Below are 23,772 nucleotides of genomic sequence, written 5' to 3' on the forward strand. Positions count from 1 at the left end.
ACATTGCCAACTCTTCCAAGAATGATCAAAGAGATTCGGCCTCTAGGACTAAGTCAGGATCTTCTAATTCTTCTACCAAGAAGTGGAAGACGAAAAATGGTGGTAAGGGGAATAAAACTGCCCCCAATCTTGCTGCTTGGAAGGGCAAAAAGGTCAAGGCTGCAAAGGGAATTTATTTCCATTGCAACTAAGATGGGCACTGGAAGATGAACTTCCCAAAATACTTGGTCGAAAAGAAGTAGGCTAAAGAAGGTTAATATGATTTACTTGTTTTAGAAACTTGTTTAGTAAAGAGTGATGATTCCTCCTGGATAATTGATTTTGGGGCCACTAATCATGTTTGTTCTTCTATGCAGGAAATTAATTCCTAGTAGTAGCTTGAGGCTAGGGAGATGACGATGCGGGTCGAGACAGGACATGTCATCTCCGCTGTTATAGTTGGAAGAATTAAATTATTGTTTCAAAAATCTTACTTATTATTGGATTATATGTATGTAGTTCATAGTTTGAAAAGAAACTTGATTTCTGTCTTCTTTATTAGAACACTTGTACTCAATTTCTTTCCATGTAACTAAAGCATTTATTTTCAAAAATGGAACTGAGTTATATTTTGCAAAGTAGAAAGTAATTTGTATATGCTAAGATCGTTAGCATCTAAAATGGTCCTGAACACTGAAATGTTCAAAATTGCAACAACACAAGATAAATGACTTAAAATTTCTCCTAAGGAAAATACCTATCTTTGGTATCTAAGGTTTGATCACATAAATCTCAATAAGATTTAGAGGCTAGTAAAGAGCGGACTTCTAAATGAGTTAGAAGAAAATTCTTTACCAGTGTAGAGCTGAAAAACCTTAGAACTTGTATATTTACACCTTTGTAGTGCAATGAATGTTAAGGCAAGAGAAGGGTATGAATATTTCTTCTCATTTGTAAATGATTATTCTAGATTTTGGTACATAAACCTAATGTGCAACACAAGTTTGAAGCTCTTGTATAGTTCATAGAGTATAAAGTTGAAGTTGAAAATTTGTTAGGTAAAATTATCAAAACATTTTGACCAGATCAAGATGGAGATTATATGGGTTTGAGATTCCAAAACTATTTGATAGAATATAGAATCTCATCTCAACTCTCAGCACTTGGTACATCTTAACAAAATGGTGTATCAAAAAGGAGAAATGGTTCGGACTATGATGAGCAATGCTCAGCTCCTGATTTGTTTTGGGGCCATGAAGTAATGATTGTTGTTTATATATTGAACTGTGATCCTCAAAAATTGTTTCTGAAACACCTTTTGAATTGTTGAGAGGTTGTAAAGGAATTTTATGACACTTCAGAATTTTGGGTTACCCAACACATGTGCTTGAGGAAAATCCAAAGAAATTGGAACCTCGTTCAATGGTATGCATATTTGTAGTTGACCCCAAAAAAATAAGAGGTGGGTACTTCTTTAATCCAAGAGAACAAAGTATTTGTATCAACAAATGCTATGTTCTTAGAAGAAGACCACATCAGGGATCGTGTAGTAAGATCGTATTAAATGATATTTCCAAGAATCTATAAATACTTCAACAAGAGTTGTGGAAGAGACTGGTACTTCAACAAGAGTTATTGAAGCTGGCACACCTAGTCAAAGCACATCCTTCCATACTAATATGCATTCATAATACTAAAGAGATCAAGAGATCTTACTAGATGAAGATTTCTTCTTCACAACGAGTCTAAAATCCAACCGTCTACTTCGAACAATCACCACTCGGATAGAAGGAAACGGAGAAGACAACACCACTCATAGCTCTCAGTATTCTTGGAGTGAGAATCCAAAGTATGGGCTTTGTTCGAATTTGGTAGAGGACAGGAGGAAGAGAGACCGTACACAAAAATCAAGCAAGTGGGAGATGAGATCGTCTATCGCATAAACAAGATGCTTGATCATTTAGGTGAAGTATACGATCGTGTAGGAAAAAAGTAAGCAATCGTCTTAACGATCGTGTAGGAAAAAGTAAGCGATCGTCCAAACGATCGTGTAGGAAAAGGGTGAGTGGTCGTCCAAATGATCGCATAGGAAAAACTAAGAAATCGTCTGTACGATCGTTTAGTAAATACCAGGAACTAAATGATCGCTTAGGAAAAAGGTAAACGATCTTTTAGATAATAGCGTGCGAAGGTGTAATCGATAATCAATCGCTTAGCAATATCGTATATGTAAACGATCGTGCAATCACTATCGTATAGGCACTGATTTTCTAAACAATGACACTATCTTTTTTATAATGTCCGCATGCCTTTGTTCTCAATACACCGTCATCTACTTATAATACACTCATCCGTTATTTAGAACAGAAGAGACACCGTCCCTATTTCTTTATAATCGTCCAATGCATGTGATCTTATCATATTCATAACATATAAATTAATATCATATATTAATTATAATATTTCCTCCAAATTAATGTATCTCATACATAAAGTTAATTATATCATATTTAATTAACTCGTTCAATTATACCATATATAATTGAACTCTGTCTTATCAATTTGAACATTTCAAATTGACCCAGAAACTGATTCTCAACTTGTATCCAAGCTACCAAGGGGACCTTATGGACCTATGGCTCGAAGCTCCAACAGTATGTGAATAGCTGACTAAACTCTTTAGTCATGATATCCACCATCCGTTAACTGCCAGACATTCCACTAAAGACCGACAGTTGAACTCTTCTTGCCATAGATATATTTCTATGTCTATTGGATATAACCAATCATCAGTATGATAACCCTTCACAGATGTTCATAATTACAGTAGGCCAATTTACCTTTTTTCCCCTGTAATTACATCTTCCTTCCTAAGTACCACTGATCCCTCTAATGAACAATACAACATAGTCCTACTATGTATGAACACCTCTAGGGCCATGAAAAGGTGCATGGCGCCACATCGTACAAGCCCTGGGATCAGCCTTTAAGAGAGCAATCTATCTACTTACCTCTACTTTGGGAAATGAGTGAACTCCATTCTGTAAAGCAAAGTTCCCAGCTACCAAATCAGACGAATCCCCAAAATGGTAGGTTTGAGTCGGCGTTCTGGCCACTCGCACCATGAAAATCAAATAACCGCCCTCAATGGCAGAAGTTCCCAACTCATTCAGGATTGAGGTCATGTTACCTATGGTCATCCTAGTGAAGTGAAGTCTCAGTCATGAACAGTGTTATATGACAAGACATTAACACTTTGAGGTCAAGTCTTATACAAATCATTTGTATAAGACGCCCTCGCTCGCATGTCCACTACACGAATGATCAGGATCAGACCATCTGTGACAAGTCACAACATTTGTAACAATTTCACAAAGCGGGCGACGTCCGTAGTGGTACTAGGATAAGGTTTCCCTCCTATATCCATATACTATAGACTATTTTTATTGTCACTTAAGACATGATCCACTTGTATGTCACTACATACACTTAAGAAAAAGTCGTGTGCAAGACAATTTTGGGAATGGAGCTCATTTGGTGCCCCCAACGGCTCCCAGGCCCAACAGGGATGCCATGGGACCAAACTTTTATGCGCGAACTTTCCAGCGGGCGAAAATTTGAAAACGAACCCAGGGGTTCAAAAAAATGAAAAAATGTCGTGCGCCAGACGGTTTTGGGAACAGAGCTCATTTGGTATCCCAAACGACTCCCGGGCCTTGGGGTGTGTCTCGAGGCCCACTTTTTGTGTGCAAACTTTCCCATGGACGAAAATTTGAAAACGAACCTAAGGGTTAAGAACGATGAGAAAAAGCCGCGCGCAATACAGTTTTGGGAACAAAGCTCATTTGGTGCCCCGAACAGCTTTCGAGCCCCATGGGGGTGCCTGGGGCCTATTTTTGTGCGCGAACTTTTTGGCAACGAAATTTTAAAATGGACCTAGGGGTTCAGAATGATGAGAAAAAGCCGTGTGCCAGACGGTTTTGCGAACGAAGGTCATTTGGCGTCCCAAACAGCTTTCGTGCCCAGCGAGGGTGCCTTGGAGCCCAATTTTTGTGCACGAGCTTTCCAGCGGGTGAAAATTTGAAAACGAACCTAGGGGTTTAGAACGATGAGAAAAAGTCGTGCGCCAAACAGTTTTGGGAACGGAGCTTATTTGTTGCCCAAACAGCTTTTGGGCCCAGCGGGGGTGCCCTAGGGCCCAATATTTGTGTACGAACTTTCTAGAGGGCAAAAATTTGAAAATGGACCTAGGGATTCAGAACGATGGGAAAAAGTTGTGCGCCAGATGGTTTCGGGAACGGAGAACATTTGGTGCCCCAAATGGCTCCGGACCCGACGGGGTGCCCGGGGCCCAATTTTTGTGCGCAAACTTTTCGGCGAGCGAAAATTTGAAAACGAGCCTAGGGGTTTAGAATGATGAGAAAAAGTCGTGCGCCAGATAGTTTTGGGAACGAAGCTCATTTGGTATCCTAAATGGCATCCTGGCTTAGCGGGGTGCCCCGGGGCCCAAGTTTTGAGTGCGAACTATCCTGCTAGCGAAAATTTGACAATGGACACAGGGGTTCAAAACGATGAGAAAAAGCCGTGTGCTAGACGATTTTGGGAACAAAGCTCATTTGGTGCCCGAAATGGCTCCCAGGCCCTCGGGGGTGCCTTATTGCCCAATTCTTGTGCGCGAACTTTCAGGCAAACTGAAATTTGAAAACGAACCCAGCTGTTAAGAACGATGAAAAAAAAGCCATGCGCTAGATGGTTTCGAGAATAAAGCTCATTTGGTGGCCTAACGGCACTCGGGCCTGATGGGGTTGCCTCGAGGCCAAATTTTTGTGCGCAAACTTTTCGCCTGGCGAAAAAAAACGGATCCAGGGGTTCATAATGATGAGAAAAAATCTTGTGGCAGACGGTTTTGGGAACGAAGCTCATTTGCTACCCCAAATGGCTCTCGAGCTCGGCAGGGTGCCTAGGGCCCAATTTTTGTGTGTGAACCTTCCGATGGGTGTGATGGGATATACGAGCATGCAACAGAAGCAAACAGAATCAATAAGTAATCTAATTACATTTAGTTTGTGTTCAAAAGCATGCTATTGATGCGTTGTAAATGTGATGCAATAATGATATGAAATTGCGGTGATTTGCTATGCATTGCACATGCAAGTTTTCCTAATAAGATCTAAGTATAAATCTCACTAGTTTCCTGGTAAGTCTAGGGTCAAACACAGGGACTATTGAGTTACTATGTGATAGTAAATTTGAGTATATTTCCTATGCGATGGATTCGAGTAAAGAGTTGATGAAATCAAGAATTACAATGAGTATACGATGAACGGGTTGAGAAGGGATTTAGCTAACACATCCTAAGATTGCGTTCAAGTTATGCAATCATGCTACACACACAATTGCATGTCATCTCCCAATGCAAATGCCATAATTCCTATTTCTAGGACACATGCGATATATACAATAATGTCGATAGGACATATGTCTAAGCCTCTATTCTTGTCTATGCAATGATGAATGATGCACACATACACAAGGTGACCACATACTATCATATCCTACCTCTAGGGTGCATGCGATGTGTTAATAGCAACATAACTTATTCCTAAGTTTCTATCTCTTGTTTATGCGGTTCTAATCTGACTCTCCCAAGCCTAGATTCTATCTTTAGACCACTCTCCCGAGCATCTCTAAAGGGTGAAAGATGCATACATAAGATAAGATGATCGCATAAAGTGAAGATCTTAAGTCATGCTAGCTACTTCTCAACCTATTAAGAAATTTAGCTACTCATGCGAAGTATGGAGAGATTGAACACAAGTTGAAATGAGATTTCCATTTTCTATAGATTAAATGCAGAATACAGAATAACAATAGAATGTAGAGATAAGAAGCCCGATAGCAATGTCTTGCTTCCCATAGCCTTTTACACTGTATTTTCACTCCAACTCTACTCAGATGAATATCCTTGCTTTCGCAAGTGTTGGCCCTCTCTCCTTTTGTAGCGCTTCCCGACAGTCTTTTGAGCTATCCGGGAATGATCTCTTGGCGTCTTCTTCTCTTCGTTCGTCTCTATCTTCTAAGTATGACTATGAACAGATTAACAGTTAACTATCTTCTATATGATCTCTGTTCTATATGGCGAACTTCTCTAACAGTAGTGGCGTTCAGTATTTATAGAGCTCAAGGTGAAGAAGCTTTTCTCTCTAATGATTGCAATGATGGGCAGTCATTAAATCTCCTGCTCTGATGCGCCAATTAATGGTCACTGAAAGTTGAGTGTACTTGCTACAGTGTATCGTTAACGACTTGTCAACTAAATTCGGATTCGACCGTCATCAGCTTTTCGTCCCATCATAATTTATTATGCTTTTACCTTGATGCGCCGTTTTTATGCGGCTACCTTCTTGAGAAACTTCTCGCGATCGCATGACTTTGCGATCGCAATCTTTCAATGTACGCGGACACCTCATTCCTTGGATCGCAATTTTACTTGCGCCAATGCATTTTTCTTGCAGAAAAATAAGTAAATTAACTGCTTTTATGCGATTGGCGCATATGATCTCAATATTCTCAGTTTAACGCTTTTGGACATGATCTTGTATATTTTTACCGTCGCATTCCCTCATTGTTTTACTTATTTGCGTTGTAATAACGTGCATTTCTACTCGTTATCAGCTATTACAGAAAATCACAAATGAGTTTCAAGTTTCACATACTGTTGATGAATCCTCCCTAATCCAAGCTGTTCTTCACGTTGATTCAGCTGCAAATTGATAGTAAACCACCAAGAGATCTTCTCTATTATTCTCATTCTTGAATTTGAGTGGTGGAACTCAAATGGAATGAATTTGATTAAGGAATTAGAGAGGGTTTTGAGGAAGAACACTTGTAACATTTTCCCAAAATCAGCAAGTCTTCTTCTTCATCTCAGAAATTCATAGCCTTTTTATTCATTAAGTGCATGCAAGCACTCATGAATCAGCTCAATGACATCTTAATCAACAACATTGGAGTGGGCTAGGTGTTGAACACCAAGGAGGAACACCTCCTAATAGGTTCAAATGTGGGGAAAACCCACTTTGAACTCCAATTTGTATTTAAAATTTATTTTCTTTTAATTAATTCTATAATTAATCAGAATTTTATTTAATTAATTCCTAATTAATCAAATCTAAGATAACAAAATTCATTTTCTTAAATTGAATTTAAAATTGGAAATTTATTTGATTTTTAATTAAATAAACATATTTAATTAATTAATTAATTTAATATCAAATTTAAATAAATCACACACTTAATTTTAAACATGAATCTTATTCATGTAATTGATATTTAAATCAATATTTAAATATTATAAACTCTCCAATTTCATTTAATTTCAATAAATCAAACGTTAATTATATCATATATAATTATACAAACCTTAATTCGAACCTATTCAAATTCAAATCCTAATTTCAATTTGAATATTTTTAAATTGAAATTCAAATTGATATGATTCCAATTTCACTCAATTTAATAATTCAAGGTGTTCATGTTTTACGAGCTAGTAGAGGGGCCTTATAGACCTACAGATCATGAGCTCCAACGATTTAAGATTAATTGGCTAATACTCTTTAGTCCAAATTAATCAGTATTAGTTAACTATCAAGTCACACCACTATAGCTCGATAGTTGCACTCTCCTCACTACAGATATATTTGTGTCCACATGATTTAACCATAACCAGTAAGTCGACCCTTCACATGTTGTTCGTAATAACGGATGGGTCAATATGTTGTTTTACCCCTGATATTATGTCTTGTTCCTTAAGTTCCTACTGATCCTCTAATGAATAATTGGTTTATGATCCAATCACTAAACTGAAACCCTCTCGGGCCAATGAGAGGATAGGGCCCCTTATTCAAGACCTGGATTCAGTACTTAAGAGGACAACCTTTCTCTTATCCCTAAATCGGGTAGGCGTGAATTCCATCTTGCACTCTATGTCCCCAGCTATCTACCCGGTCGTACCCCTGAAATGGGAGGCTTATTGAACCGACGCTATTGAGTCAACCCTCACCTATGAAAATCTAAGGATAATCCCGATTAAACAGGATTTCATAGTTAGTTTAGGATTAAAATCGAGTTACCTAAGTCATCTAAGCGAAATAGTCAGTCTTAAACAGTAAACAACATTAGGATCACTTCCTTTACAGCACCTTTACAACAACTTGCAACCGCTACAGAGTAGGCCACATCCAATAGTGTTATTAGAATAAGACACTCAACCTTATTCGTATACTATAAACCATTTTGGCTATTTACTTGAACTTGATCCATCTTTATGTCTCTACATAAAGTTCAAGTATTCGTGTAATAGCCATAGATCTTAGTTCATTGGATTTAGACTTTACGAATGCAATTTAAAGATTCAATAACAATTTTATTGAAGAAATGTTGAATAACATCTTTATTGATAATAGAATGTATTTAACTTTACAAACTGTGAGTTTTATGACACACAACCGAATAATACTCCTACTTGAACTGCAACGTTTATTCATATAAGTGTATAGGAGTGAATCAAAACTTCTTCCACTACCAAAATCAAAATCACCAACACCAAAAGAGAACCTACACATGTATTGAAAATAGAGCATCTAATTATGCATCTATATTAAGACTATTAGAATACAAATAAAATAAAATGAAAACTTATGTTAGCATTCACGGGTTGAGTACCTTAAATTTAACCCTCTTATCAAAGTGAAAGCACAACTAAACTAAAAGAAACCATAACTAAATATAACTTTGTCCATGATTTAAATTAGTATATCATTCTAGGTAACAAGAGAGGCTATCATCTTACCTTGAAATTGGTTTCTTCCATAGAAGATCAAGTTTGAGTGCATTGAAAAACATAACTTGGCATGCACAGGCATCCTTTGTTGCAATCTAACTACTTCCTCATCCAATTAAATCACCTAATTATGACAATCAAATCATCAAAAACAGAAATAACAACAGAAAATATATTGTGCTAAAATTAGTAGTAGTCCAAGACAAAAATCAAACAAATCAAAACAAAAGAAAGCAATAGATTCCCAAAGAATATCAAGTACAATCAATAACAAGAATTAAGCTTTCTAACATAAATTTTTTTCCCAAATCAATTGAAAACTCACAATTAAAATTGCCATCTAGCAGCACATTTATAAAGGCCCAAATTCAAGGATGAGTTCCTTACAAATCAACATCACAAACTTTCCTTTTACACTAACTTTACCATTGTAAACAACCAATATTTCTTTTGTGCCAAGTGTGAATATATTGTGAAATTTGGATTCTGTAAAGGATGAGTTTAGACATGTTAAAAAAAAAAAACTTTTTGTTCCTGAACTTCCATATCAATTCAAACACCATCTGAACTTGTTTCAAACCTCTTGGTAGTGTTGCTTTGGAGATTGAAATATGAGAGGAAGCATATTCAACCTAAACACATGATTAAATGGCAATCACGTCGAATAAGAAGGATACATAAATCTAAGCATTCTATTTGATGGATTATATATAGTTTATCATAGCCAAATAGTTTTACTTACTACCAAAGTAGAAGCACTAGGAGACTAATATATGCAAACAAATTTTTTATATCAATTCCCTTCAACTCAACATACATAAGACATCATAAGTACACAAAAAAAAAAAAAAGGCAATTGCAACTTTAATAAAGAAATAAATTGAAAAATGGGCGCATGTTCCTATGTTTGGCTTTTTTTACAAACATGGCAAAAAACTTTTGCGTGAAAATTTGATTGTTATATGATTTTTATGTGATTGTTATCAGATTTGTATGTGATTGCTATGTGATTGTCACACTTATAATTACAAAAAAATTGAAGTCATGGCTTTGGTTTCTTAAAATGTATTTGTCATACAATGTAATTTCCTAAAAATTAAAATACAGGAGAAATAATTTGCCCTTAATAAAGAAAGATACATAATACAATTGTGGGGTTTTAGAATACACACTAGATGAAGCAATTAGTTGCATATGAGAAAATAGAGGAAATTGATGGATTAATTGCTAAAACAAATCGAATGGAGGTTGGGCGGCTAAAACAAAATGATGAATCAATTATATATTAGGAAACATGTGAATTGAAAACCAAACTGTGCAAAATAAATAAATAACGAAAAAAAGGAGAAAAGTTGATTGAAATGGGGCTTGTCGGCAATCATTGAGGAGGAGTTTATTTCGGACAACATCAAAAAGTGGACTCTGTATAGCCTTGTGTTCATGGATAAGGTCACAAATGCGAAGAGAATGGGATAATATTTCAAATTTTATAACCTTACCTTTAGAACTGGTGTCGCATAGATGAAGTTTGGAATAAACATTGTGACGGAGTTGACATTCAACATGCATGAGCAATTAAGGATTTAAGTATTCTAACTATATCAATTTTAGATAATTAGCATACATATTCATAGTTTTCAAACTATTAGGGTTTCAGATTCATACCTTTGATGAAATCACTTAATTGCTTGAAATTTCCAAGTAAATTTTCTTCTATTTCTTCAGTAGACCACCACTAAAGTCTTCTCTACTATCCTCAAGTCTTAAATTGAGTGGTGAAAGTCAAATTGAGATGAATTTGATGTGGTTTTAGGAGTTGGACAGAAGGGAAAACTAATATTCTTTTTCCTTCAGAATTTTAGTTTTCATGAAGTTCAAATTCAGTTAAAAACTCCCATTTATAAGAGTTAATCATGCAAATCAGATTAACAAGGAAAATGCCACTTTAAACTCACTGAGTGAAAAATCATGAGATTTTCCCACTTTTAATTTTTTTTTCCTTTTTTTTAATTCGTGAAATTGAATAATTGATAAAAATTAATTTTTAAAAATGAATTTTAAATTCAATTTAAATTAAATAAAATTTATAATTCTCAATTTCATATTCAATTAATCAATTTCATAATTTTGAATTTCATAAATTCAAATTTTAATACATTAATTTGGAAAAATTAATTAAACAAATTTAATTAATTTAATTTAATATAAAATATTAAATTAATATAATATTTTATCAAATATTGAAATCATATTTAAATATTGTCAACTCTCTAAAAAACTGTAATGTTTAATTCAATAACCAAACATTGATTATATCAAATTTAATAATCCAAATCCTAAACCGAGTTTGAATATTCCAAATTCTCTCAAAAGGCTATTCTAAGGCTTAATCCTTTTACGAGCTAGTATATGGACCTAATAGACCTACAAATCATTAGCTCCAGCGATTTGAGATTAATTGATAAAACTCTTTAATCTGAATTAATCATTATTCGTTAACTACAGAGACACACCACTATAGCTTAGTAGCTGCACTCTCCTCACTGTAGATATATTTCTGTCCATGTGGTTTAACCATAATCAATAAGTCGATCATTCACAAGTCGTTCGTATTTACAACTAGTTCAAAATTACCATGTTACTCCTGTAATATATCTTGCTCCTTAAGTCTCCACTGATCTTCTATTGAACAATTGGTTTATGGTCTAACCAATAAACTGTATCCTCTCAGCCACAAGAGTGGGGGACTTTTTGTTCAAGACAAAAAATCAACACTTTAGAGAACAACCTATCTACTGACCCTAAGATGTGTAGGAGTGAATTTCATCTTGCAAGACTATATCTCCAGTTATCTATCCGGTCTTACCCTTAAAATGGGAGGTTTATTGAGCGATGATGTTGAACCACTGTCATCTATGCAGATTAAAGGATAATCCCGAATAAATAGGACTTCATAGTTAGCTTAGGATTAAGATTGAGTTACCTTAGATCATCGAATTTGAAATAGTCAATTTTAACAATTTCGTTATAAAGAAAAGTGACTATTTCGCGGTCCGGTCTTATGCAAACATCTTTTGCATAGAATGCCACCACTCGTATTTCTCCACATGAACGACTTTGGGATCACATGGTTTGTATCAATATACAAAGTGGGCCGCATCCATAGTATCCCTAGGATAAGGTACCCAACCTTATCTATATATTTATAGACCTTTTTAGCTATATAATAAAACTTGATCATCTTTTATGTCTCTACATAAAGTTTAAGTATTCATATTATAGTCATGGGTTAGTTTATTGAATTTATAAATTAATGCAATTCAATAACACCTTTATTGAAGAAAAAAAATTAATAATACCTCTATTGTAAATAAAATATGTTGAATGTTTAAAAACTGCGAGTTTTAGGACATTCCCAACAAACTTCCACTTGGACTAAAACTCTAGTGCGTTACACAAATATGTCATGTTAAGTATGAGAGAATAAATACAATAAACTAAGGCATTTATATACGATGTTAAGTGCCAAAGACGTTAGGAGAAATTTTTCGTTTCTTATTTTGAGTTTTAGCTATTTTAAACATCTCTATATTTAAAATAGCTTTTGCCTGAGCTAGTTTTAACATATATATGTTATTTTCAAGTTTAACGTAACATATTTGAACACCTCTTGAACTAATGAACATTTCATTTATATCAAAAGTAATTTTGTACATATGTTCTAATAAGTAGGATATAGAGATTAAGTTCCCTTTCATATCTGGTACATAATATATATTTTTTAGTAAAATGTAAACTTTTCCAAAAGATAACTTGAATTCTCCCACTGCTTGAGCCGAAATGACTTCAGCTGTTCCATTTTGAAAGTCATCTCGTTCTCTATTAGCTACCTCCAAGAAATAGTTTCCTGAACAAAAATGCAAATATGATTAGCAATGCTTGAATCCAGTATCCAGGTTAAATGAGAACTTTCTACTGAACATGTTTCAATTGCAAGTAAATTAGATTTACCTTGGTTTTCCTTCTCAGTTTTCTTTTTCTACAAGATATTTTGGCCAATTTCATTTCCAATGCCCATCCACATTGTAGTGGAAACACTTTCCTTTTGCAACTTTCATCTTGCTCTTTTTAGTAGGAGCTTTCTTCTTCCCTTTTCCCTTTTTCTTCATTTGGATACTCTTATCATTTGAAGGACCATACTTCATTTCAGAAGGTTTCATACCAGATGTAGATCCCTTCAGAAATTTCTTTTAGGAAGAACATATGTTTCCCCTTCTTGATTTTTATTTTTCATTAATGATTGATAAGTATCGAGTTCATCTAAGAGAGTTGTCAAGTTATAATCAATTTTATTCATCAAAGCATTTTTGGGAAAAGTTAGAAAGCTTTTCATAAGATATTCCATGATCATACTGACTTGATTTTTCTCGTCTATGATAGTGTCATTCGCTTCTACAATATTGAAGTGGATCGTCATGTCTAGGACATATTCCCTAACAGAGGTTCCTTCCTTCATATGAGAATATTAAATGTACTTGATGACATCATGTTGAACGAATGAGGACGGTTGTCCGAACATCCCTTGTAACGACTCCATGATCTCCCTTGCAGTGACCATGTTTTCATGTTTCTTAGTAAGCACATCAGATATGCTTTGCTAAAATGTAGGCTCGAGCCTTTTTATTAGCCTTTACCCATCTGTCATAGGCATCCTGAACACTTTGGTTTGCATTTGAACTAGGAAGAAGTGGACATTCCTCCGTTAAAACGAACCTCAGGTCATCTACAACTAGTATCGTATTTATGTTTGATTTTCAGATTGAGTAACCATCGCCATTGAATTTATCGGAAGCTAAAAGCTGAATAATTGAGTTCGACATGTTGAAACATAAACAAAATCTATCAGAAAATTGTATCTAAATCCAAATTCGTTTTAGCAAAAGTAATAATATACCAAGATTTCACCAATTTTGCAACGATACATTAATGAGTCAGAATAGATGCTACCGAGGGGCAGTCAAATACTTCTTCACTGAAGCAAGACATTCTTTATAAATACTAATTCCATAATAACTCTTTATTCTATTAGTTATTTAGTTACCGTTTTCGATCAAGAACTTACTAACTCTTAGTAATTCTTGTAAGTGTGACCTTCCATTTTCAGATTTCATAGAATGATATGAACAACCCTCGAATTGGAGGACAATGTTCAAGACGGAACTAAGAAACCTTATTTATTTCTAAAGTTTGAGTTGTTCTGAATCCTATGTTATAACCCTCCAAGGGAATAATCGGGAAAAACAACTAGTTAAAGCCGCCTAAAAACGACAACATAAAAATCTCACGGATTAAACTAATGGAAGATACCGTAGGATGTGCTGACACTTTTCCTGCATCAACTTACTACGAACTACTTCCTCTATCCACCTTGTTATTAACCCATGCAAACACTTTCTGAATGGAGTAGTCACGGTAAAAGTGACACGAAGTCATGTATGGATCTCACAGTATGAACTCTTAGGGACGTGAGTGCTAAAAATAATATATCATATATATTATTAATTTCTCACTGAAGTGTTCTGATTGTTCGGGTATATTCTTTTACTTAGGTATAATCTGGCTAAAAAACATCCTAATTCTATGTGGTTTATCCAAGAATAACGATTGTATTTGGATTTTAACCAACGATGTCTAAGTGACAAAACCATTTTATTACCTCACACCACTCACGCATGCTTATAAAATCGAGTTAACAACGCTCAATTATTCGGCTATAATCCCTAGATGACAGATGTTCCGTATAAACCATCAACTTAAGTACCTCCAGCCTTAGACAGGATTATAGTCTGATTTGAGTTTGTAACCAAAGTTTACAAGATAACGACCTATTTTAACTATTAAAACAAGTTGTTATTTGTTAACCCTAAGTGAGCATATTTTTTTATCTTTGTTATAGATTTTAAACATCTAACCCATTTTATAACACTTTATAAAACTATAGACATGCTATAACATATATCAAGCATTCCACATTTTAATATAGCAATATTAAGACCACGAAACCCTAAATCATGCATACTATATATTATAACATATTATAACATACTTTCAATGTATGATACATGCTTCCTATGGTGGGGTTTTAAATCTACATCGTATACTTTATGAACATACAAGATTTAGTTTAATTAAATATACATTCATAATGCATAAATAATTAAACACACACTGAAATGGATTGGTTTTGGTGGTCAAACAGGTTTAGTTGAACCGCGAGGCATTTTGGCACACGCGCGAACTGAGCTGGGATGAACAGTGTTGCAACGCTTCATCCCGGTGTTGTAATGTTGTGAGACATCTTCATCTCATCTAGACTAGTAGAAAAACAGCGTTGCAACGCTATCTGACAAAAGTTTTAGTTTTGAAATTCTGCAGTTGAGCTTGCTTCGAATTTTCTTCAATTACAACCTAATTACAACTCTATTGACTATAATAAAGTTACAGACTCTTAATCACACATTAAGGCCCATAAACAAAGAGCCAATCACAGCAATTACTTACAAATTGAACAAAAAATTTGATACCAATTGATGGAGCTGACATCCAACATATTGCATAAGTAATTAAGAATTTAAGTACTCTAACTACATCAATTAATTATCAGGATGTTTAGAGTTTTCAAACTATTAGGATTTCAAAATCATACCTTTGATGAAACCACCGAATTCCTTAAAATTTCCACACAAATCTTCTCCTATCTCTGCGGTAGACCACCACTAAAGTCTTCTCTACTATCCTCAGACCTTAGATTGAGTGGTGAAACTTAAAGTGAGATGAATTTGATGTGGTTTTAGGAGTTGGACAAAAGGGACAAACCAGTGTTTTTTTTCCTTCAGAAATTTAGTTTTCATGAAGTTCCAATTCAGTTCAAAACTCTAATTTATAAGAGTTAATCATGCAAATCAGATTAACCAAGAAAATATCACTTTAAATTGCATGGAATTTGAGGGCATGACATCTTATTCAAAGTAGAAAATCATGGGATTTCCCCACTTTCAATTTATTTTCCTTTCTTTTTTTACTTCATAAAATTGAATAATTGATCAATTTTAATTTTTAAAATTGAATCTCAAATTCAATTTAAATTAAATAAGACTTATAATTTTGAATTTCATAAATCCAAAATTCAATTAATCAACTTAATAATTTTGAATTTCATAAATTCAAAATTTAATAAATTAATTAAATCAATTTAATTAATTTAATTTAATATCAAATATTAAATTAATGTAACACCTCATCAAATATTTAAATAATATTTAAATATTGTCAACGCTCTAAAAAACCGTAATGTTTAATTCAATAACTAAACATTGATTATATCAAATATAATAATCCAAATCTTAAACCGAGTTTGAATATTCCAAATTCTCTCAACATGCTATTCTAAGGTTTAATCTTTTTACGAGCTAGTAGAGGGACCTAATGGACTTACAGATCATGAGCTCCAATGATTTGAGATTAATTGGCTAAACTCTTTAAACTGAATTAATCACTATTCGTTAACTACCGAGATACGCCACTATAGCTCAGTAGTTGCACTCTTCTCACTATAGATATATTTTTGTCCATGTGATTTAACGATAAACAGTAAGTCGGTCCTTCACAGTTCGTTCGTATTTACAGTTAGGTCAAAATTATTGTTTTACTCCTATAATACATTTTGCTCGTTACGTCTCCACTGATCTCCTATTGAACAATTGGTTTATGGTCTAACCAATAAATCATATCTCTCAGAGCCACGAGAGGGCGGGGTCCCTTTTTTCAAGACCAGGAATCAGTACTTAAGGGAACAACCTATTTGCTAACCCTAAGACGAGTATGAGTGAATTCCATCTTGCAAGACTATGTCCCCAGCTATCTATTCGGTCTTACCCTTAAAATGGGAGGCTTATGGAGCGGTGATGTTAAACCACTTTCAACTATGCAAATTAAATGATAATTCAGAATAAACAGGAGTTTATAGTTAGCTTAGGATGTTGAACCACTTTCACCTATGCAGATTAAAGGATAATCCCGAATAAACAGGAATTCATAGTTAGCTTAGGATTAAGATCGAGTTACCTTAAGTCATCGAATTTGAAATAGTCAGTTCTAATAATAAACCGTCGTTACAAAAAAAAAAAAGACTATTTCGCGGTCCGGTCTTATACAAATATCTTTTGCATAGGATGCCTCCACTTGCATGTGTCCACATAAACGACTTTGGGATCACATTGTTTGTACCAATATACAAGGTGAGCCGCATCCATAGTATCTATAAGATAAGATACCCAACCCTATCCATATACTTAGACCTTTTTGGCTTTATACTAAAACTTGATTCTCTTTTATATCTCTACATAAAGTATAAGTATTCATATTATAGTCAAGTGTTAGTTTATTGGATTTATAAATGAATGCAATTCAATAACACCTTTATTGAAAGAAATTTTATTAATATCTTTATTGTGAATAGAATATGTTGGATGTTTACAAACTGCGAGTTTTAGGACATTCTCAACACTTTGAACGTGAAAAGTTTTTTTCCAGGGAAAAAACAAAGAAGGGTAGAGCCGAAATAGAGGGATGAAGAAAAGGGTTGAAGACGAAGAAGGTTGGAGAAAGAGGCTAAAGAAGAAGAGGAAGACTCTTGCCTTGGAGCTCCAAGAGAGAAAATTTTGTTTTAGAGCTTTGGGAGAGAAATTTCTACCTCGGAGAAAATGGTTGAGAAACTTTGAAGGTGAGAAATTTCTACCATGGTTGAAGAAGAAGAGGAAGACTCTTAGAGCCACCAAACGGTCCTCTCTCAAAGCTCTATCAACAATGATCCATCAGATTCCATGAAAATTTTGCAAATAGCCAATCTCTGAGAGCTTCGTATTGAAAGGAATTGGTTTGGGGAAAGAATGATACATTAGGGTTAAGGGAAGGGGATGCAACTTAAAAAATCTCAGGTTTGAGTATTTGAGGGGGTCAATGAAAACTTTCGAGTACGCTTAATTTCACATTGCTCTAATTGACAAAGAGAGAAAAAAATAGCACTCAATTGCTACATGATTGAATATTCAAGCGTAATATATTTAAGAGAAAAAAGTGTGTTCATCAGGATATTACTTATTCCAATGAAAATTACATACTGCTAATGAAAATTATATACTACCCGCTAGAGCAGTACATACTGCTAATGAAAATTACATACTGCTCTGCCCTTTTCTTTTATTAAAATTCCTAGCAGATTGTTGGCTCTAACTAAAGTTTCTTTTCCTTTTTTTTTTTCTCTGATTCTTGTCAAAGTGTTAGTATTTTTCAGGCTTCTAAATCATTTTTATAAGCATCAAAATAACTAAATACTTCACATAATAATATACTTGGTTCAAATTTTTAAAAGTCAAGAATCATTTAAGTGCACACATGCGTGTGTGTTTTGAATGAATATATAAGGATTTTTAAATATAAAAATAGAGATAGTAAGGATTTTAGGGCATTCTGGGTAAATTTACATGAAATAAAGTAGGTAAACTAAAAAAATATCTCTTTATAGTCTTAAACAAGCTCCGAAACAATGGCATGAAAAAATCAATGATACTTTGATAAACAATGGGTTTAAGGTAAACTCCTAAGATATTTGTGTTTATACAAAGTTGTTTGGAGCTGAGTGTGTGATTATATGTTTGTATGTTGATGATATGGTCATCTTTGGAACAAACATAGAGATGATATGTAATACCAAATTGTTATTATCTTTCTATTTCAAAATGAAAGATTTAGGGGAAACTGATGTAATACTTGGCGTTAAGATAAGAAAAACTGAAAATGGTTTTTCTCTGTGTCAATCACACTACATTGAAAATTTACTAAAGAAATTTGACTGTTTTGATGATCCTCCTACAAGAACTCCTGATGATGCTAGTATAAGTATTAAGAAAAATAAAGGTGACTGTATATCTCAGTTTGAATATGCAAAGATTATGGGTAGTGTTATGTTTTTTAATGAACTATATTATATCTGATATTGCATATGCTGTGAGTAGATTGAGTAGATATACACATAATCCTGATAAGGATCATTGGAGTGTTATTCGTCGTCTGTTAAGATATCTTAAGAGAACCATGAACTATTGTTTGCATTTTAACAAATTCTGTGTTGTATTAGAAGGTTATTGTGATGCAAATTGGGTATCTGATAATGACGAAGTCAGTTCTACAAGTGGATATGTATTCTTACTTGGAGGAGGAGCAATATCATGGAAGTCTGCAAAATAGATTTGCATAGCTAGATCCACTATGGAATCTAAATTAATTGCTCAAGAACTAGCAGGATAGGAAGTTGAATGGCTTAGAAGCCTACTAGGGGATGTACCATTGTGAGGGGCATCAATACCAATCTCCATGCACTGTAATTCACAGGCTGTCATAAGTATTGCAAAAAATAGTGTATATAATGGGAAAAGGAGACATATACGTCGTAGACATGGAGTTATGAAACAATTGTTAATGAGAGGAATTATTTCCTTCGAATTTGTGAGATTTGAGAAAAATTTTGTTGATCCTTTGACCAAAGGCCTAATGAGGAAAATAATTTTAGAATCATCAGTAAACATGGGGTTTAAACCCTTATAGGATTCTATAATCCTTTTTTCTGGGTGGTATATTGTGATAGACTCGATGGTTCATAGCCCTTTGTTTGAGTGGTTTGTTGCGATAGACTTGATTGTCCATAGTCCATTATATGGGTGGTCCTAGAATGAACTTGATAATATTAAAATCTTTTAATGATTCATAGCCCTTTCTTTGGGTAGTGTTAATGTGGACTTGATGAATAATGATGAAATCTTCATAGCTCAATATTTGAGTGGTTTATCTTTGACAGATTTGATGAAGATGGTCCTAATACAGACTAAATGACTAAGTCTTCATGACTCAATTTGAATGGTTTATTTCTAACAAACTTGATGAAGCATCTAACATGATAGTGAAGGTGTGGCCGCCTTCTATGAAAGAGTTTAAAGGTCTCTTTCTAGAGCTTTCAGGATGACCCGAGGTTTATGTGTATGGCCATAATAAGCACACTTTATATCACATAATTGAGAGAAGGAATAGGAGTGAAATATATTGTGGGGGTCTCAACCAGTGTTATTGAAATTTCAAGAAGTAACTCACTCTCCCTAACAAGGTTGTTTCCCTACTTCAACATGCATCATTTCAAATCATTAGATATTGATGTTTAAGTTTGATCTCCTTTATTCTCTCAGAACAGTTTTTTTCAAATAATCTTTTATATTATTTACTTGTTAACTTTTTTGTAACATTCATTTGTGGGGAATTTTTGGAAATGACTTTTGCATTTAGGCCCATAGAAAGTTAAGGAGAGTGAGAATTTTTGTCCCACATGGATAGATTTAGATTTGCCTAGAGGGTATAAATATCTAGATGAGAATACATATGCATGCCTATGCCTCAGTCGTTCGATTGGATGGACAGGTGAGTTTGTGTAACTACGCTTGCTAAAAAAAAAACTAAATTTTTATTACTTATCTTTTTAATTATTTTTAATAAAATTATTGTTAAATCTATTTATTAATGTTTTGTTAACTATTAATTTTTTTTTACCATTAGCGGGTTGTTCTTTTATGACCATTTGGTTTATAACTGTTGAATTTGTGACTATTCATTTCAGATCGTTCAAGTCTGTTGGGTTTGTGACCGTTTGTTTCAGACCGGACGAGTCTGTTGGTGTCCTCCTCTCCTCTGCTATTTAACACAGATCAGATATGAGAGAGGGGACACAATAACTTGATTTCCATCTTTATTTCCTTCTAAATTCTTCTTCTGTTCTAAGCAATCTTCTCATCGATTCTAGTCCATTATCCGACGAGTGCACGTCTGAATTTGGAGGCTACATTAACCTTGAGGAGCAATCGGCATAGCGATTAGTAACAAGATCACGCCACAATTGTTTTCAGGACAATAGTTTCTCCATGACGCAACAACCCCTCATAACATCTGTTCTAACAAAGTTCAACTAAGATTTATCATCTTTATTTAAGTCATCATAACTTCATAATCTTAACCTCTCCTAAACCAAATTTTGATGTGGCTATGGATTCACTTTGAGTAAAATACTAAGAAGATAACCAAACATGCATGATAAAGACAAGTAAACTAATAATTGAATGGAAAATGTTAGTTTAGCCAATTCATCTCATCCTACAAAGAATTAAACTCTAGGCTTTATTGGGACCAAGAACTTGTCTACTGCAAAGATCAAACTTATCCAAAACAGTCACAAATAAAATACCACATCTTTAAAAAAATTTCCAAGCTTATTATAGTAGGGACTACCTGTTTTACAAAGGAGCCAAATGGAGTTGTTGTACTACCCATGAAAAACTATATTACCATTTTTTCTATTTTTTATGGAATTACTATAAGAACGTTCGAAAACTATCCCTAAATTCTTAAGCTTAACTTCGAGTTTAGGGATTTAGTAAAAAGATTCTCAATTCTTTATCTTCTTTCTTCTCTATATAGATGAGGCAGGTGTACATCATTCTCATAAAAATGTACAATAAGTATTTCTCCGCAAATAAAGAAACTAAAACACATTAAATCTAAAAAAATAAACTCATGTTCTTGAGTTCAGAAATTAGCTTGTTAAGTTCCTAAATTAAGTTGTTCAAAAATCAATTAACTTGTTAAGTTTCTCGAAAATTGATGGAAAATTGAGTGGCTAAAGATATTAACAACATTTGTACTAGTTGAAAATTCATAGAAAAGTCACCTGAAAATGAATAGATTCTCTAAATACAAATCGCTTGTGGTTTACCAAAGGTAGAATCGTCGAAGAGCTACATGAGTTTGGAAATCATGGTTAAATATGCAATCATCAGCATGAGTTTGGTTCGCATGCAGTAGTCGGTGTTCGTCGACCTTCATTCTATTCGCTGATCGATTCGCGTTCAACCTTCATTCTATTCGTCGATTTTCGATATCGCAGTAGTCGTCATCGTTAGTGTGCACACTTAAATTGTTCATTGCCACAGTAGTCGTCGTCGTTAGTGTGCATACTTAATTTGTTCGTCGTCGGCAGTTGAGGGTTCATGTGAAGTAAACAGTTGTTGGTTTCACCATACCCTAAATGCACACAAAGGGAGAGAGGAAAGAGTGAAGGAAGATGGAAACCAATGGGGAAAGATGGAAGATGGAAAACAAATTGGAGGAAAGAGGGAGGGAAAACGAAATGGCTAAAATTTTTTCTATCTTTTTAGAATATATTATATATTTAGTCACACCTCAATACATTGTTAAAAGTATTTAATGTTTAGTGGCGCTAGTTGATAAATTATTTATTCTTTTAGTGATTTAATTTAAAGATTCATTGCTAATAATGATATTTTGTGATATATTTTTAAAATATTGCTATAAATTAACTTTTAGTGACAAAAATTGTCCATGTTAATTCTTGTAATGCATACTCCAGTAACAATAAATAAATAAATATATATATATATATATAATAAAGGTAATAAAAAAATGATCATAATTTATTATAGAATTAAACATAAAAAATCATTTCTAACCATTGTAATTATTTCTATTTTCATTTTTAGTTTTCTATATATTTTTTAATTTATACTTGTTTTTTACTAATTTTTACTTTCTTAAAATCTTTAGTCAAATTCTAAAAATAATTTGGATATATATGTATATACATTCGACAAAAGTTTATTGAGGATAGTATTTATATACTTAATTAATTTTAAAAAATCAAAAATCAAAAATTCAAGATTATCAAGGGAGATTAAAAAATTGGAACTAAATGTATGTTGTAAAGTTAATAATATATCTCGATTCTTATCATGTTAGTTTGGAATTTTGTAGGGTAAGAGCTCCATTATATAGGCCAAAAGAAAAAGGGAATGTAAGCGTATTAACCAGTCATTTGAGATGATATGTCAGTTCATTTGTATATGATATTATATAGATGTTGAAAATTTTATTTCATAAGAACATGAAGAAACAAAAATCTCTATTTTAAAAATTCAACCTTACATATAAATGATGGTATTAAACAAGCACAAATATATCTTAGTTTATGTTTAGTTAAGATTCCATCTTCAAAATTTCTATTCATATGGTCTCTTACAAATGACTTTTTAAGTATTTGAAAACTTGCTTTCAGTACTTAAAAATCTTTTTTAAGCAAGCACTTCAAAGGATAACTTTAATGTTACTACAAAATATATATATACTTAAAAAAATTTTATCTTTATTTATAGTAGTCATCTTCAATTTTATAATCCTCTACAAGAAAACGGAAATCTCCCGACGTCTAAAACGATTGTCGAGATTGTTGAAAAACTCTCGACACCATAAGTGATGTGTTGGGAGTTGGTAAGAATATGTGTCAAGTCTATCAAATATATAATCTCAAATCAATATAAATATAGCTTAGAGATATTGACATGCATTATTCCTTTTAAAGTCGAAGATTTAAATCCGTTCTTATACCCTAACCCTAATACACTATTTGTACTGAAAAATCTAATCTCAAATGTTGAGATATTCTTGGCCAATGGCCATTTAAAATTTAAGGAAAAATTAATCACCAAAATTAAATTAAAGTATTTAACATCCCAAAAGAGAAGTAGTATAGGTAAAAGGTTGCGATACAAAAAATATTTAAACCATTATTGGAAAGACACGAGCACTTTGTCGCATTGAATTTTCCACATACTTGGCCTTTTAATTCTGTGTATCAAGATTATAGCTTGTTTGCGATATGTCAACATTATCACACTTTTAGTTTCTCTCTCCAATATCTAACCTAAAGAAATCATCCATAGATACTAAGAATATTCATTTACATCCTTAAATTTTAAATTATGTCGATTTAAATCTTAAATTAA

This window comes from Benincasa hispida, chromosome 5 (genome assembly GCF_027475165.1).
Source record: "Benincasa hispida cultivar pf3 chromosome 5, pf3_genome.v1.1, whole genome shotgun sequence".
In the NCBI taxonomy this organism is placed as follows: Eukaryota; Viridiplantae; Streptophyta; class Magnoliopsida; order Cucurbitales; family Cucurbitaceae; genus Benincasa; species Benincasa hispida.